Raw genomic sequence first — 16,761 nt, forward strand, 5'->3', positions numbered from 1 at the left:
GGGGCATTTTAAAATGAAGCATACAGTAAATCAAAACAAGTCTGAGGGCGAGCAGAGCGGCATAGTGGGTCACTTTCTGGGTTGTCTCGCACTCAATGACTGTCTCTTTAATCTGCCCCACAAACAATACAGCGAGGGCGATTTTATGGAAGTAACTGCTGAGATGAGCTGCAGAAAAGTTGCCTGAGAAATACATTCAGCTCATTTCTTTTTCTTTTTCTTTTCTGCTGACCTTCTATGTAGGAGGCACTGCTTCATTCTCCTCGGTAAGATTGCATTTGGCCTTTCACAAATTGATTAAAACCTGCCCACTCAAGAAGGGCAGCCTGGCAGTTTTCCCATGCTTTACAATACAGAACAGTGTGATGGGAGAAATTCTATAATTTAATTAGGGTTCGGCATTGTTTTGATTCTAAAAGCTGTTAAACTATTTTAAAATAATATTTTTAAGACATTTAACAAATACTCAAGCATATATTTAAAAGAAGTTTCAGCGGAACTTAAATTTACGGTAAAAATATATTTCATTACCTGTTATAATGTCAATAGACCAAAGTCATAAATCTTGATGTACTGTATATAAAACCCTAATTTGCGAAACTAATATATAAAATAAGACATGATCATTAAAAAAATTAAAATTGACAGAATTTAGTTGCATTTTTCACTGTAAATTCTAAAATGACTTTTTTTAATACATTTAATAGTTTACTGTAAAATTACATGAAATGTCCCATCTATTATAGTTTTTCATTGTATAGTAACCATTTAGGTTACAGAACTAGGTTTACTCTAGTCTTTTACAGTCATTTGTATGTGTACACTGAAAAAGACCTCATAATGCGTGTAATAATTTATTGTTATTTATTATTAGATATGTCCTAACCAGATTTTGCCATTATGTAGATCCCCCCCCTCCCCCCTCCCCCCCTTCTCCAAAAAATTGTACATTTAAACATGAAATACCTCCTAATTGACTGTGATTGTGTTTAGGAATGCATTGATATTTTTTACCAATGCGATAAGCTGATTTTCTCATATTAAGGCCAATAATTATGGCTTATATTAAAATGCAATACTATTTAATAATATTTAGTAATCACAACATTATAATGTTGGATATGAAAAATGGATATATTCATTTTGGGATTTGCTAAAGATTACTGTGATTATAAAATAAAGTTTAGTGTTAGACAACAGCAATGTTAATCAATCAAAATATATATAGGGTAAAATAGGATAAAAAAGCAAATAATAATTTGATACAGATATACTGTGTATCCCTGATTGTACATCATCATGCATCAGTTTCATTTTTGTGTAGAAAGAAACATTTCTCAAAGATGGATTTATGTTTCATGTCTGGTTGCAAAACAAGATGTAAAGCTTTAAAACACCAGGCAAAACAAGACAGTCAAGGAAGATACGTTATATATTAGTCACGATTCAGGAGTTGCGGGCCAGTAAACAAACTTAAGGGTCACCTCATTTCCTATCTTTCATTCTAGCCCATTCAAAGCCATGTGCTCCAGATCCTCCGAGCATCACTATGTGAAAGACAGGCTTTGTCTCATCCTCTCACAGGTACAAGGACGCAGCGCACCGGGGGGACGCTACACACAAGCAAATATGTACAAGTACAAAGACAAAACACTTAGTGACAGCTTCTGAGTGCTTTAAAACACAGCCTGGCCCACTCAGCCTCACCAATGCCGAGCGGCAGGTAAGCAGGCACAGAAAGTGCAGCATGTGAGGACAGTGCAAAAGGCAAAAGATATCAAATATTTAGAGAAAAGCAGTATTTTTCACTTGCTTTCTCTGACTCATTCCTTTCAGTGCAGCAAGAAGGGTTGTGAACCTATGTTGTTCTGTTATACTGAAGGACTAAGCCTGTTATGGGGGTGTAGAGTTGGATTTTCACCTCGGGTAAACAGCAAATTTTATTATTTACACTATATAAAAAAATTCAGACGGGTAGGCAATTTCGGAGAGGCTAGCGATAGCAAGCTAGCTTTGAAAGCATATAATGGCCCATGAGAACGCTCTCGGAAAGCCACGCCTCCTCCAAAAGACATGAATACGCTCGGGTCTAAGGACGTGAACAGCTCTTGGTAGAACGTTACGGGTTGCCATCTCGCAATTACGGTTATGACATGACGTGAACGTAGCTCAGCTCATTGTTTTGGTTCAGGAGGAACTGTAAAAGGCGGCTGCTGTTTGATTCTGGCCCTGGGGCTCAATGACTGCATAGCCTACAACTCTGCATAGCTTAACAGAACGCGCTGATGATGCGTGATGTCTACGCGCAGGGTGCGAGAAGGTATGGAAATAAGTATGTTGAAAGGCAGGTAAGAAATTGCATGATTGGACAGACATTTTCTGGTCCTAAGACTTCCATGAAATATTATATATGTACATTTTTAGATATTTAGACCACTTCTATTATTGATTGCTATCCAGATGTGAAGAGAGTTTCAACCAGTATAACAAAAATTGCCTACCCTACCCTAACTAACACCAAATCTAATAGTAACACGGCAGTGTTGTATTGGTAATTCTGTATTCTGTATAGTATGATCCAGAGTATAATATTGGCTTCAGTTTCCAATGAAAATAGGGTTTAATCCACGCATTGTGCTTAGCAATGTGTGAAAATAAATAAATGACTCTATATAACATATAATCTAAATAACAGCAATAATAATAACAAATCACTTGCATAAATATAGATATTTTAATGTGTTATGCAATAAAATACTTTTTATGATAATAATAATAATAATATTGTTATTTTATTTCATATATAATATAGTTATATAGTATATATGAAGAGTTCAGATGCAAAAGCCTCTAAATGCCATTTGAAATTTTCTTCTTTAATGATGATTTTTATCAAACTTGTATATTTAAGTTCAGTAATTTCACTTAAATGGCAATGATAATTATCTATTAATTGTTATTTAAGTGAAATTACTGAACTTAAATATACAAGTTTGATAAAAATCATCATTAAAGATGAAATTTTCAAATGGCATTTAGAGGCTTTTGCATCTGAACTCTTCATATACTGTATAGTGTTATTATAAAAGCTTTGAAAATATATCATTGTATAATACATGAACAAATAATGTACTTTTATGCAAATTTTTATATAATTTTAATCCTAGCAGCTGGTTCACACTTTTGCTTTGCACTTTTCTAGAGGCGCGTCTTTCAAAAGTTAAACTTATTTTAACTTGAGCGCCACATTTTTTTCACCACATGTACGAGATGCTGCAAAAGACGCAAGAAGCAAACACAACGGTCAAACACATCAGTCCAGCACGTGTTTACATAGAAAAATAACGGAAAAGTAGAGCAAAACCACATTCTGTGTTAAAGGTCCCAAACTGTACTAGTTTCTTTATATGTTAGCACCAGTTTCGAGATTTAGTGTTTGATTTACTGTTGAAATAAATTCCATCTCTCTCATAGGCCTGTCTCATCCATGTGGCACAGCTTTATTCCAGGTCTCCCTGATCTCGGAGCTCGTCTAATCTCAGATTAATCCTCAGATCCAGCCATACTGTCATCCTACAGTACTGGCCTGTTCTCCTGAGCCTCAGAGCTTTACAGACCCTCTGCACATTCTGAAGAACTCCATTCTCTCTTCTCATTACAGCCGCTGAGACACAAAGAGATGAGAAGAAACCAGGACTGTCATGGCTAAGCCCACACAGAACCTGTACATTTTTTCCTGATATTTTCTAAGAGAAAACCAACAAAAACTATAAATATTTCATAAATGAAAAAACGAAGGATGGAAGATATGCGGGACTTCGTGATGGATGGTCGCTCAATCTGCTGAGCTTTTCGTGGAATTCCGTGGGCACAAACTGTTCAATGGCCTGTTGTAATGGCCAATTTAATACTTTGCGTGCAGCCTAGACATCAATTTAGACAGTCCAGATCGGTCAGCATGACATTTAGCCAAACACATCTGCCAGAACAAACCCTCCAGACAGCAATAAAGCTAACTGTGGCAATAATCTCAACCACAAAACTGACAAGACTTTAAAAAAAAGCATTCACTGTACCGAACGCCAAAGAGAATGACAACCCTACAGCGTCAGCCGCCCCCTGTTCTTACTGGTTAAGCCAATACGATTGGGTTTGGCGGGGGTCGCGGCAGAGATGGCTGAGGGTTGACAACGGACACATTGTTTAATGAAGGTTTTACTGGGGCAGGCCTGGGGGGTCTGCAGCGAGCCGGCCAATTTCCCTGTGAGCTGAACTGTTCAGCCCCTGCATTTCCAAAGGCTGCCTGGGGTCAGCTCCAAGCCTCCTTTACTCCCAGCGTACAACAGTGTTATAAGCCCAGTGCAACATATCTAACTCAAATCACACACACATTATACCCCTACGATCTGAGGGTTTTCATCAACCGTTTGTGCTGTAATGATTTCTCCATTTTCGCTACAGCATGCTGTCAAAGTGAATCATATTTAAGCTGACGTATGAAAAAAGCTGTACCCGACAGTAATAGGAATTTTTTTTTTTTTTTTTTTAAACACACAAAACAGCAGTGAGGCGCTCCAAGCATGAACCGTACTTGTTCATGCATTGAATATCTTGGGCATCTCATTAATGTTAATATGAAAAGATCCCCATCTGATGGAGCATCATGATGTGGAAGAAAGGAGGCGGAGTGTGGGGGGGCAAACATAACACAGTGATCTACATACTGCCATCATACCCTGAAAGTCTTCCTTTTTTACCCATGAGTGACGGCATGTCAGTCAAAATATATAAGACTTCTTGAATATGGCTGATTTATTCAGACACACGGAGTTGTCAATCAACAATGAAACTTGTCAGGCATCTTCCTTCAAAAAAATATGAGGTAACATTCAAAATAAGCAAAGGAATATTGGAGAATTGCACACAATATCCAGCATACCAGCAATTAGCCACAGCAGTGTAAGTGAATACAAAAAGATAATTGGGTGAATCTCACAAAGTATTTCACAAATAAAAAAAACAAACATTTCATGACAATTAAGAACATCCACCCCAAATTCTAATTACCATAATGGCAAAGGAGATTGTTTTACTAAATGATTTTTTTTTTTTACTTCATTAATTCCCACTATCCTCAATAAATATTCTCAAAATTCTTAATTCTCAAAAAAATACTACAATGGAACTATGAATAATTACTTTAATAATATCTTTTACACATTTACAGTAGAGGGAAAATATAAATACATTTGCATACAATCTCAATGGAATTTTTAGGTTAAATGAGTGGGATAATGTCCTTTTCACAAGATGTAAAATATGTCTTCGATGTCACCAGAGTGTATAGGTGAGGTTTTAGCTCCCACGTATATTTTAAAGGAGCTGTATGTAAGATTGTGGCCAAAACTGGTTCTGCATTCACTTTCAAATTACTGTAAATTATTAGCGGTGAATCCCCTCCCCCTCCCCCCTGACTCGAGGTTGCCAGATGGGCTGCAGGATCAACCATTTTTTTTATCCAACACATTTGTATCTGCAGCTGTGGTAACTAGAGCAGAGCTGGCAACCTGGATTAGGGGTGCACGATATATCGAATCAATATCGTTATCGCGATATCACGTTGCTCGATATCAATATCGAAAGTGTCGCGATATTTATGCAATATTTTGTTTATGATGCGTCTGTTCCGACATGCACCGTTGCATTTCCCCCCGACTTATTTCCTGATTCTCCTTCTCCATAAACAATATTAAATCAGGAGAGGTTTAACTTTTCATGCTACAGATTTCCCACAGTGGTCAGAAAGAACAGGAGAGACACTTTGTTTTTCTCAATATAAAGTCGCTACTCGCTCCAAAGCTAACCGCCGTCACTCTCTCACTTCTCCCTTGCTCTCCTACCACACAGTCCCACACACACACACACACACACACTTGCCCCGGCTCGACGCGCACACCAGCGCACAAGTAGCCTATAAACATCAGGCCACGGTCCACCTGGCAACTTCATGCGTTTTCACTGATCGGATAGCTATCTGATTTATCAAAATACGATCTTCAATTCCCGCGCTATATGCAGATTTAATGGAGTGCACGTCACCGTCACGTCAACAGTTATGAGCTGCGTTTTATGATCATCAGGTAAAATAAGATCAGTTAGTTTATTTACTTTTAATGAAGATAACTGTGAAAAGCGTCTGCGACTTACTTTCACTTTGATTTGCGATAGTTTGCGCGTTGGCTTGATGAAAAGGAAATGTTCAACAGCTGCTCATCTGCGGTGATGTGTGTTGCAGTCGCGCGCGTCGTCATATCTGGCCATAACATGAGCCTGTAACGTTCTCATTTTTAGCGTTTTTGGAAGGAGTACATTTTACATATGTGGTTTATTCAATAACGAGATGCATTTACATTTGTCCAGTTTCAACTGAAATGCGGCCCAGACCGCCTCCTGAAGTGGTTTGAGCGATTAGATTCAAATACGTCACGAATGCGTTTCACAGGGCATTTACACCTGGTCTTTTCACGATCAGATAGCTATTCGGTCAAAGAAAACGCATATAGTGGGGTTTATGTTGCATAGTGTGTTCTGTAGACTTGCTATTTATTTATTATCTTTTACAGTGTAGTGTACACAACTAACATGTCCTGTTCTGTATATTATTTAGGCCTATTTATTAATGCTGTACCAGTCCAATATGACTGTCAGTTGAAATAAATCTTATGTTGTAAGAAAACTTGTTTTATTTATTAATCTTTTTGATGCGTTTTCCAATAACTTTTTAAAAATATCGAAATTAATATCGATATCGCAATATTCATTATCGATATCGCAATATCACATTTTTGTCAATATCGTGCACCCCTAACCTGGATACTGCAACACTACTGACTTTGTCATTGCTAGATAGGTGGAGGGTGGAGCATCAGACCAAAACACAACATGACAACATCAACATCAGTTGAGGGCTGCAACTTCACTTTTTAAATGACAATATCCTGGCCGGACTACTGATGTCAGTGATATAAGTTTTTGAAATGAAAATGATTTCTTAATTCTAGTGACATATCAGGGCCATTTATGATTATTTGAAATACATTTCTTACATACAGCTCCTTTAAAGTCATCACTTTTTGAGGGTGAGCAAAAACACACCTTTTGAGTCTGTTCCTTTAAATGCAAATGAGCTGCTGTTCCCAGCACAGAGGGGAGAGCTACAACAGCTTGTGTCATTTTACCTCACACAGACATGCACTGAAAATTTCTAAAACTTCTCTATCTCTATCTACCTGGAAAAGGCTATCCCGACAATAACTTGTGTTTTTTGTAATCTCCAGTCATGGTTCCTTTTACAATCTATTTCCGACTTTTCTGGCGACAAGGATTTGCAATGCAGCCTTTTAAACTTCCCAGGGCAGTGACAAGTGCCTTTCACCGCTCTGCTCCTCCACTTCTGCTGCTTTCAGTCACGTGACGCTGGCTCTGAACGAAAACGCGTTGTGGAAATGCATTGGCCTAGTACTTGATGTCCCTCTCTGCTATTATAGTTTTTCAAGATGCTGGAACTACATGGAAGCCTCCGTGGACTTACCCGTCCCATGTATATAAAGATAAAAATAAATAAAAATACTTTGTTTACGAAGATAAGATAATTGGCAGAGGTATTTGAATTTATTTAAAATTTAAATAATAAAATACATTCAAAAGTACACATTGTCCCTTTAGATATAACCCATAAATGTTCTTGACATTTTTATCCCATCTACACTGAATGTATGTATGTCCTTGAAACAAAACATACTACAACACATCAGGGAAACCAGAGAGTGAGGTTGAAACAAACAGAATGAATACTTTAACTGGATCAATATTTGACTAGTCACATTTCCATTTCAAAGAAATCTAAGACAACCATTTTTTGAATCCAAAGACATTTTTCACAACAGAGACTAATTATAAAGATCTCCGACTCTGAAGCACAGAAAGAAAAAAAAGTCCCCAAAGCACAAGGGCTCAAGGACATTTCAAAAACAAAATAAAAACAATTTCTTCTTCTCTCCTGGTTGCACACAGTCGTTCTCTCTTTATTTTTTAATATTGTCATTTTTTAATAGTGTCTCTCTGCATTTGTTTGTGCCAGTGTGGCATATTATGCGAAAAGATGCATCACCCTCACAGATTTTATTAAGTGCAGTGTCACCAGAACTAAGCGGTTCACTCTGATTGATGTCATCCTGATACATTGCACACAGTTCAATATTATTGCATCAGGGGACTGGCTAACCCCCTCAATTCAACTTTTTTTGCTCCCTTAATTCCAACAAGGCCTTGCTTATTTAGAAACCAAACAACATGTACTGGATTATCTGTACTACTCTATTGATACAGTATAATCTGATCAGCAACTTCAGATGCACTACACTTACATAACCCAGAGCCGTTGTCAAGTTCATCAATATGCAGCATCTATAGGGCTGCATCTAGACTGAACTTCCCAAGGGCTAAACAGCTGAGATTTCTGTGGAACATGACTGGCTCCCACAGAAGGGCAACTACACCCACAGGAAATACCAACCACAGCCTGCTGTTCCTCAGTGAGTCATTTATTACACTTTTGCCAAACCAAAAATGACAAATAAATGGCAAACACCAGGATTAATATTAATGTAGTCATTACTGTCAATGCCACTTCATCCTGCCGCTGTACCAACTGGCATTTTACGGTTTCTGAACAACAAAAATGTCTTCATAATGCTAGGTTTGGAACAGCTGTGTGAAAACATTGATTGGAGTGTCTCACTGCTCATGAATAGAGGCTGGCAAACCTTCAAACTGTAAGTCATTACATGCGAGATCAAAACCCAGAGCTGCTAGCCACTAACACAATAAGAAATGAACAGCATGGGACGAAAAAGGTAATCAATGTGACCGTCACTTGTCTCCCTCAATTCATTTAAAAGCCTATATAGGAGCTGTGATGTTCACTCTGATGTTCACAAGTCGGCCATTTTGTTTTTCCCCCAAAGCCGAGGGTTTGTCTTGCAAATACTGAATAAAAAAGAAAAGTTTCAAGTGTTAAAGAGGCCATTCTAACAAATTTTCTAAATTTATTTTTATAATTTCAGTAGAGATGTATCAATTTTAAAATTCTAGCATACATAAATGACAATTATTTTCATCTTTTGGCCAAACAACAGATAGTCCCGCCCCAAAATGTCGGGATAGCATAGTGCTTTTAGGAAGAAACGATCTATAAGTAACTCTGGGGACACATTTAATGACTAGCTGAAACATTCTAAGACTGAACTGAACACACAAACTGTTTCCAACGACTGGAGCAGATAATTGACCTATGGCTAAGCCACGCCCCCTCCACTCACTCGGAAACACAGTCAACATTCGGGGACAGGCGCTATGGCAGCGGTCACAGTAAGAGATATTTCACAGGAGGCAATTGGTGATTTTTGGAGACAGAAAGATTATACATCATCTCGAAGTCACCTAAAGGGCCTTAACTATGCATTGGAGGGTTATATTAATCATTTTATTGTTGAGAAGGTCAATGAAAAGCTTCAGCTCCAGGCAAAGATGTAACAGGTCACAGTGTAAATGTGATAAACCGCATATCGTTGCGATCAGCGTTTGGTGCTACAGTATTTACATGAATCATTCAGCACAACATTGTTAACATTTGTTATTTTGGATACGTTAATGAAGCTAAGTGACATGATGTACACCGCAGCTAGAAGCTAACGTTAAGGTTTTCTAATGATAGGCTAACGTTAGCCTTAACGTTACGTTAGATTTTAAAGATAACTTTCAAATATGTTGTTGACTTAACTTTGAACAGATGTAGACATCCTTGTTTAATTTATCCACGTTTAGTTGGTGTTGTCGTCAACCGCATAACTTAATCGCATAACTTAATCCAGCGCAGACGCTTATCTCGGTTGAGATGTGGCTTGGGAAAGGGTAAAAAAAAAAACACCACACCGTCGCCCAGCCTCTTGGGAACCTAGTGTCGGAGTTGCATGTACCCCATGCACACTGTTTGACCATTTTAAACTTAAAATGACAAGAAAAAAACGAATGAAAACTGACTAACTGCAATACATTTCAATGGACGTGTAAGCAGAGAATGTCCGAGTGTATTGGGTTAGCTGCGCACTGTGATTGGCTCATCGCGTTTGGGGGTGCGGCTTAGCCATAGGTCAATTATCAAATTACATTCATTAACAGCCTTACAGTTTTTAGGTGTGTCCCTGGCTTTACTTGCAGTTCAATATTAAGATGCCATTGAGAAATGCATTCAAATTCAAATAAAAGCCATACAATGTGCCCCATTAAAACATCACTATATAATGTGCACATACATTGTCTATTTGAGAAGATATTTATTATCTGTATAGATCAGGCACAAAATGGATATATCAAAAGTTCAAAACCACTGATAAGCTCATTAACAAACATTTAATTGGCAAACGATTGCCCACACTGACTGTGTGGGCAATGCCCTTCTCACTGCCAGAAAATTCAACGATCGATTTCAGGACACGCACATCCCCTTTTGAATATCAGTCACAGGGGGAGCAGAAAAAGTGCCCATAATGAACGGCTGGGTTTGAATGCATCAATCAATCAATGAATAAGTGCTCTAAAGCAGAAAAGGCTCCAATCAGGGCTCACCACGCCGCAGCTGGTTGTACAGTGCAGAGCATTTGCTCTATTCCAGTCTCACATCTGCTCCTTCAAAGACTGCACTGCCTGCAGAGTTAATGTGGCCTCGGTAAGGGCAAATAACGCCATTCAACCAACTCACGTTTCCTGCTATCTCCTACATAATATAAAAACCTTGCGATTCCTTGTATGCTCAATGCTGAGTTCCCTCCAAAAACCGTCTGGCACTTGCAAACAAAAGATCAGCTGTAATCATTAGAATCATAAATGGCAGCCAGAATGCAACCGCGGCTAATAGTGCTTCCGCTCCACAGTGTTTTCAGCGGTGCTAACGGCAACTCAGTGTGAGAAAAATCCCTGAAGAACTGTCAGATTAAAGCCACTTGAAGCCTAGGTCCAGTCTATCCTTCAACATTTTGCTTTTCCGATTGTCTAAAAACCTATGTGTGTTTACGTGCAAAAAAAGTATGCGTTAAAACAGTAGGAAATTTGTCTTACTAAAGTAACACGAAATCCATCTATTTAGCTTTCTGTGTGATGTGGCATTGTTCCCGACAACACGGTAAAGGTAAATAATGAGCGAAGAGATTCACAGCGAGCGACACAGTCCTGTGCAAACACCCCAGATTTGCATGATTTATCTTTATTATGGAAATGTCTGGGACTCTTAAGGGCCTGACACTGGGCTCGGCACATAAACAAAGTTCATTAACTCGAGCTCCGCAGGACGAGCTCTATCCACAACCTACGGCAGGATGCTCATTACGTTAGACTATATAGAGGAATGAAAATAGACCTTGCAAGGTGTTTATATTTGAAATAGTTTAGATGAATGAATCATCTCTTCATTGTGCTAGCACACAATATGTTTTCTATCAAGTAAATACACATTAATGCAGATAAAAAAAAGTAGTGCGTTCGGGGATTTGCTTCATCTGCGTGATAGATTTGGGAGCAGAGGGCAAGATTTATATGCAAGAGAAGAGCAGTTTCGCCTGTGATCTAATAGCTTGTTTTAACTGACAGGCATTTTGTTCAGTCGCTGCATCGTTGATGGTGTTCAATATTTTGCGCCCCGAAGCACATCTTGTTACCACCTTTAAATCATCCTGCTATTGCGAGGCCTGCGAGAGCAAGGGCACAAAGCGATTTGAATATCCTTAAGCACTATAGGGGTGCATGCTAGGCACAATCCCTGGCAAGCCATCAATCAGTCCTTTATGGGGAATGAGGGACTTTATGGTAAATGCAAAATGTGATGGGAGGGAAATTACTTTGATGTCTGTCGTCACCCATGCTAGCTTAGTTCAAATCCCTCTCTTTCCCTCTTCCTCTCCGTAGAAAGACACAACTGATAACATATAATTTGTGCCGCATACATGATCCAACATTTTAGATCCCAGTCAGTGGCAAATAATGCATTTACAGATATTTCGGAGTGGATTTACTGAACAGTTTTTATGTACAGTATTTCAGCACATAAACCGGGTCTTATTTACCAAAACATCCTCGACCGGAGAAAAATTATGCCATTATGCATTTAAAGGTGCAATGTGTAAAAATTTTGAGGATCTATAAACAGAAATGCAATTTGACATCCATAACTATTTTTTTAGTCGTGTATAAAGAACGTACGCAATAAACCGTAATGTTTTAGTACCTTCGAATGATACATTTATATCTACATAACCGCAGGCACCCCCTTCTATGAAGGTCGACATATTGTACAGAGCTTGGGAGCACTTCGACTCGGCGCAGTAAGATCATCACTCGTGAAAAGTCCTCTCACTCTCACTCTCCGGAGTGATGATATTACTGAGCCGAGTCGAAATGCTCCCAAGCACTTTCTGTGGTATTCTGCAATACATTATAGTTATCCAATTTACACACTTAGAAAAGCACAACTTTTTATTTTGTGTCACCGCCCTCGGTCGAGTTACACTACTCGTGTAACCGTATTTAAATAGGGAAAACGTGGAGGTGTTTGGTCGTTTTTCTGCTTGGCACCTATTGAATGAACTGGGCTAGTTAAGTGCTATCAAAGTGTTTCGCGCGCCAGAGCGATTGAGTGCACACACTGCACTGAGACAAGAGAGGTATGTATCAACTCGTCTTAGTTAAGGGAATAACATAGTTTAAAATGAAAAAAAAAAAAAACGGTGGAGTATCCCTTTAAAAGAAGATATTCTTTTATTTAGTAAGGATGTATTAAATTAATCAAAAGTGACTGTAAAGAAATTTATATTATAGCAAAAGATTTCTATTTCAAATAAAAATGGTTCTATTGAAGAAAAAAATTTCAGAGGAAAATATTAAGCAGCACAAATGTTTCAACATTAAAATTAAAATAAATGTTTCTTAAGCACCAAATCAGAATGACTAGAATGATTTCTGAAGAAACATGTGACACTGAAGTCTGGGGTAATGATGCTGAAAATTCACGTGAATAAATTACTGTTTACGCTGAGCTTGAGATAAATTTTTCAAGAACATTACGAAATAAACATCCTCAAACATCTGAATGGCTATAGCGTAGCAATATACTCTACACTAGCTGCTTTCAAATTTTAGGAAGGATCACCTTTGACATCATAAAGTTTGATGATCACTACTCCTATAATCTCGAACAGATAACTACAATAGTGTCCACATAAATAGGGCGTATGTTAAGTCACGTTCTGTTCAATGCTTTGATGCGGAGCAAGGATGCACTCCTGCTCCGCTCCAAATGTTCCTCCGGTGATTACCTGCCGTCTCCCTGACTGCTGCACCCTGCTGGGAAACGCTCTAGATGAAGTAGCTTCTAGATGGGAGCTGGCACTTCAAACGGAGGGAAGGGACGGCAAGGTTGTCGGAGACTTAATTGTAGCGGAGAGCCTGTGGTTCTGCATGTGCCACAGACGCCAGGCCCAATTAACCAGGCATACACATTCTGCCAATCCATGAGGGACAATAAGCGGCTGATCCTCCGTTTGCACTCCTGTGACTAATGGATCGATACGGAGACAGCGTGTGGGAGACATATGTGCGGTGGAGACTGACAGCATCCACATGTATGTTACACCTTTTTTCTTTTTTTTTTGGGGGGGGGGGGGGTACCTCCTCTCACTTCAGCAAGATGGACAGCCTCATTCAGAAATAATTGCATTGATGACCCTTGTGAAAAAGAAGTGTGCTTAATTGTACTAAAAGATCACTTGAAGTGTACTTTAAATCCTAAGTATCTTTCTAAAAACTGCATATAATAATAATAATATACACCTCATGGAATAAAAACACGGTAACACTTTAATTTAGTATTCAGTTATCACTATTAACTAGTTGCTTAATAGAAAAGATATTACTAGGATATTGGCTGTTTATTAGTACTTGTAAAGTACATATTAATGCCATATTGTCTATGACCATTTTCTACATCCCTTAATCATTCCAAATTCCAACCCAATACCTAAACTTAACAATCTTACTTTCTATTAATAAGTGGTGGTGTCTATTGAGGAAAAAGTCATAGTTAGTTAATAGAAAGAATTGGACCTTAATGTAAAGTTTGATCATAAACACTTAAGTGTAAGTAAAAAGTACATTTTTAATTTTAATATGTTTCTTAATGCACTTAAGTTCACTATTATTGAGCTTAAGTAAAAGTGCACTTCATAATGTCAAATTTAATGTTGAGGTAATATAAATGAAATAAAATCCACCTAAGCTTACTTAAGAGTGCACTTTCATGTTTTTAACACACTTGTATAATGTCAAATTAACACTTTTGAAGTATTTTGTTTTAATAACTTTAGTCAAGCTTTAAAAGTACACTTATTTTGATTTGCGGACTAATAAACTAAAGCCCCAGTAAAAAGTAATTGATTATAATTTAACTGTAGTGTGTTAACTTATTAAATATATTAAATGTACTAAATTGAAACTTTATCATTACAATTAAATGTGTTTTAAATACATGACATAAAAGTTTCAATATAAATGTGACATTGAAGCCCATTTCAGTTTACCATGAATGCTTGTCAGTACATTCAGCTATACACCATATTTCAAAGAGAATTGTTATTATTGTAACAATACAAGCAATTATTAAATTACATAAAAAGATGTACTTCGGATTAGATCGATTTATCTTCTAATTAAGTGGGTCTAGTTGTAATTTAAATTATTAAACTATAATATAAACCTTTTTCATGTAATTGTAACATGAAATGAAGTGTCCAAAAAACATAACATTTAGTTCGCACTTCAGTATATTCTTTAAAAGTAATAAGTGTGCTAAAATGTCCTTCTTTTGCACAAGGGGAGGGAAGGAGAGAGGTAAAACAAAGGTCTGGATCAATCTCTCAGATAGTAAAGAGATCAGCAGACTCACCATCGTCCATCCATCAATATTTTAACATAAAACCTAGAAGAAAAGAACCACAAAATTGATGCGCGTAATACATTACCAGCATAAGCCAAATGGAGATGGGCCGAAAAATAGAGTGGTGGACACCAGCCGATGGCGTGGGAGATTGGCTCATTGATTTGTAATGAATATCCACCAGCTTTCCTTCCTCCCCTCAAGTGGGTTGAAAGCCTTTATTGTGGAGTTACAAATTATTAGCGTCCCGCTAATGTCCCACAGTCCCCTTACAGGCGTCACCGGTGGCTTTGGTGGGACCCCAGCTGTGCATCTTGCTGGACAAGGGAAGAAATCTAAATGAAAGGACAGCAGCGGCTCTGAAAAGCGGTATTGACACGGAGATGGCGTTTTGCCTGCTATCAAGACTGATGCAGATGGGGAGGTGGCCATTCACAACCCGCCCTACCTGAGAAGTGCAATCATTTAACAACGTGAGCTGCTGGTTCAATAATATACAGTTCAGGCTTAAAAAAAAAAACCAGTGGAAGTGGAAATCAAATGAAGTGGAAGCTTGTCAGAACGGGCATGCAGGTGCTTTTGAGCGCGGCAGATGTTTAGCGCATCAGACAAGCTCTTGAGTGAGATGAGGAGCAAGAGCGAAAGGGGAAAAGGCATATATACACACACGGCAAAACGCAAAAGGGCTTCTGAAGCGAACTAACACAACCCGAGAGAAGCGGCACTGGGGAAAAAAGCAATTGGGATACATACTTCACAAGGCTGTGGAACCGTCAGCCATGCCTCAGAGACGGTTGTGCCAGAGAAAGAAAGAGAGAGAGCGCGTGTTAAAGCTTTCCCATCGCCTCGGCACCTGGAAACTGTCAAAGCCTGATTCACAACTTCTGTCCTAAAGGAGGGGCAGACGCACAGGCACAATAACACTCATTTTCATGTGAGCGCTGTGAAAAGGAGTGTTTAAAGAGAGTCTTCATGCACTGAATGGCTCTTGATGAGAGTCTGGGGCACACTGCAATAGGTTAATCACTGGTAATCAAAAAACAGGTGTTGAATATTTGCAGCTCCTGCACATGATCATCAGAACTCGGAGCGTGTGGTTTAATTAATAGTGATGTCCCTCTCTCGCAAGTTTTTTTTTTCCTTCCCTTCTGTTTATTTTTGCGTGTTTTTTTTTTCAGGCTTCTTTTTTTTTTTAAAGCCATGAAGCACAACTGATTGCATCGGATCACCAAGAGCAAATTGCTTTTCCTCGGCAGAAGAGACAGGCAGAGGTGGGGGTGATTGGGGGGGGATAGAGGGAGTTTGTCGTTTATCACCGGCTCAAAACATTTGGGGGCCCTTCAGCTAGGTTTTGGAACGGCAGTAAAGACATATTTTATGTCTAAAGCCCAAACACACTCAAAGGTCACTTTTCAAAAAGAGAGGAAATATTCGATATTACACAAACTGAAGTGCCTGAACGTGTTCAAAATACAGTATATTTTATACGGCTCTAGACTCATTTCAAAAGCCAATGACTTCATAGACATTTTGTTTTTAAATCTTTAGGAGCCAAATTACAGATTCATTCACTAAAGATGGTTATTCATTCAGCCCGTTTTTAAAAAAGTATTAGGACTGCTGATTCAAACTTACAATTTGGATCTTGTGTACTAAAAATAACCAATATTTGTCTATAAAAATATGAATATCAAAAGACCATTATTACTTCATTCAACAGA

General features: G+C 38.3%; 1 protein-coding gene across 5 annotated transcripts in view; it reads right to left on the bottom strand.

Moving 5' to 3' along the window:
• Nucleotides 1-16,761, bottom strand: part of sez6b (seizure related 6 homolog b) — a 182,048-nt gene that overhangs the window by 156,520 nt on the left and 8,767 nt on the right. The window lies entirely within an intron of this gene.

Source organism: Pimephales promelas, chromosome 16, assembly GCF_988280905.1.
Source record: "Pimephales promelas chromosome 16, fPimPro1.hap1.1, whole genome shotgun sequence".
Classification (NCBI taxonomy): domain Eukaryota; kingdom Metazoa; phylum Chordata; class Actinopteri; order Cypriniformes; family Leuciscidae; genus Pimephales; species Pimephales promelas.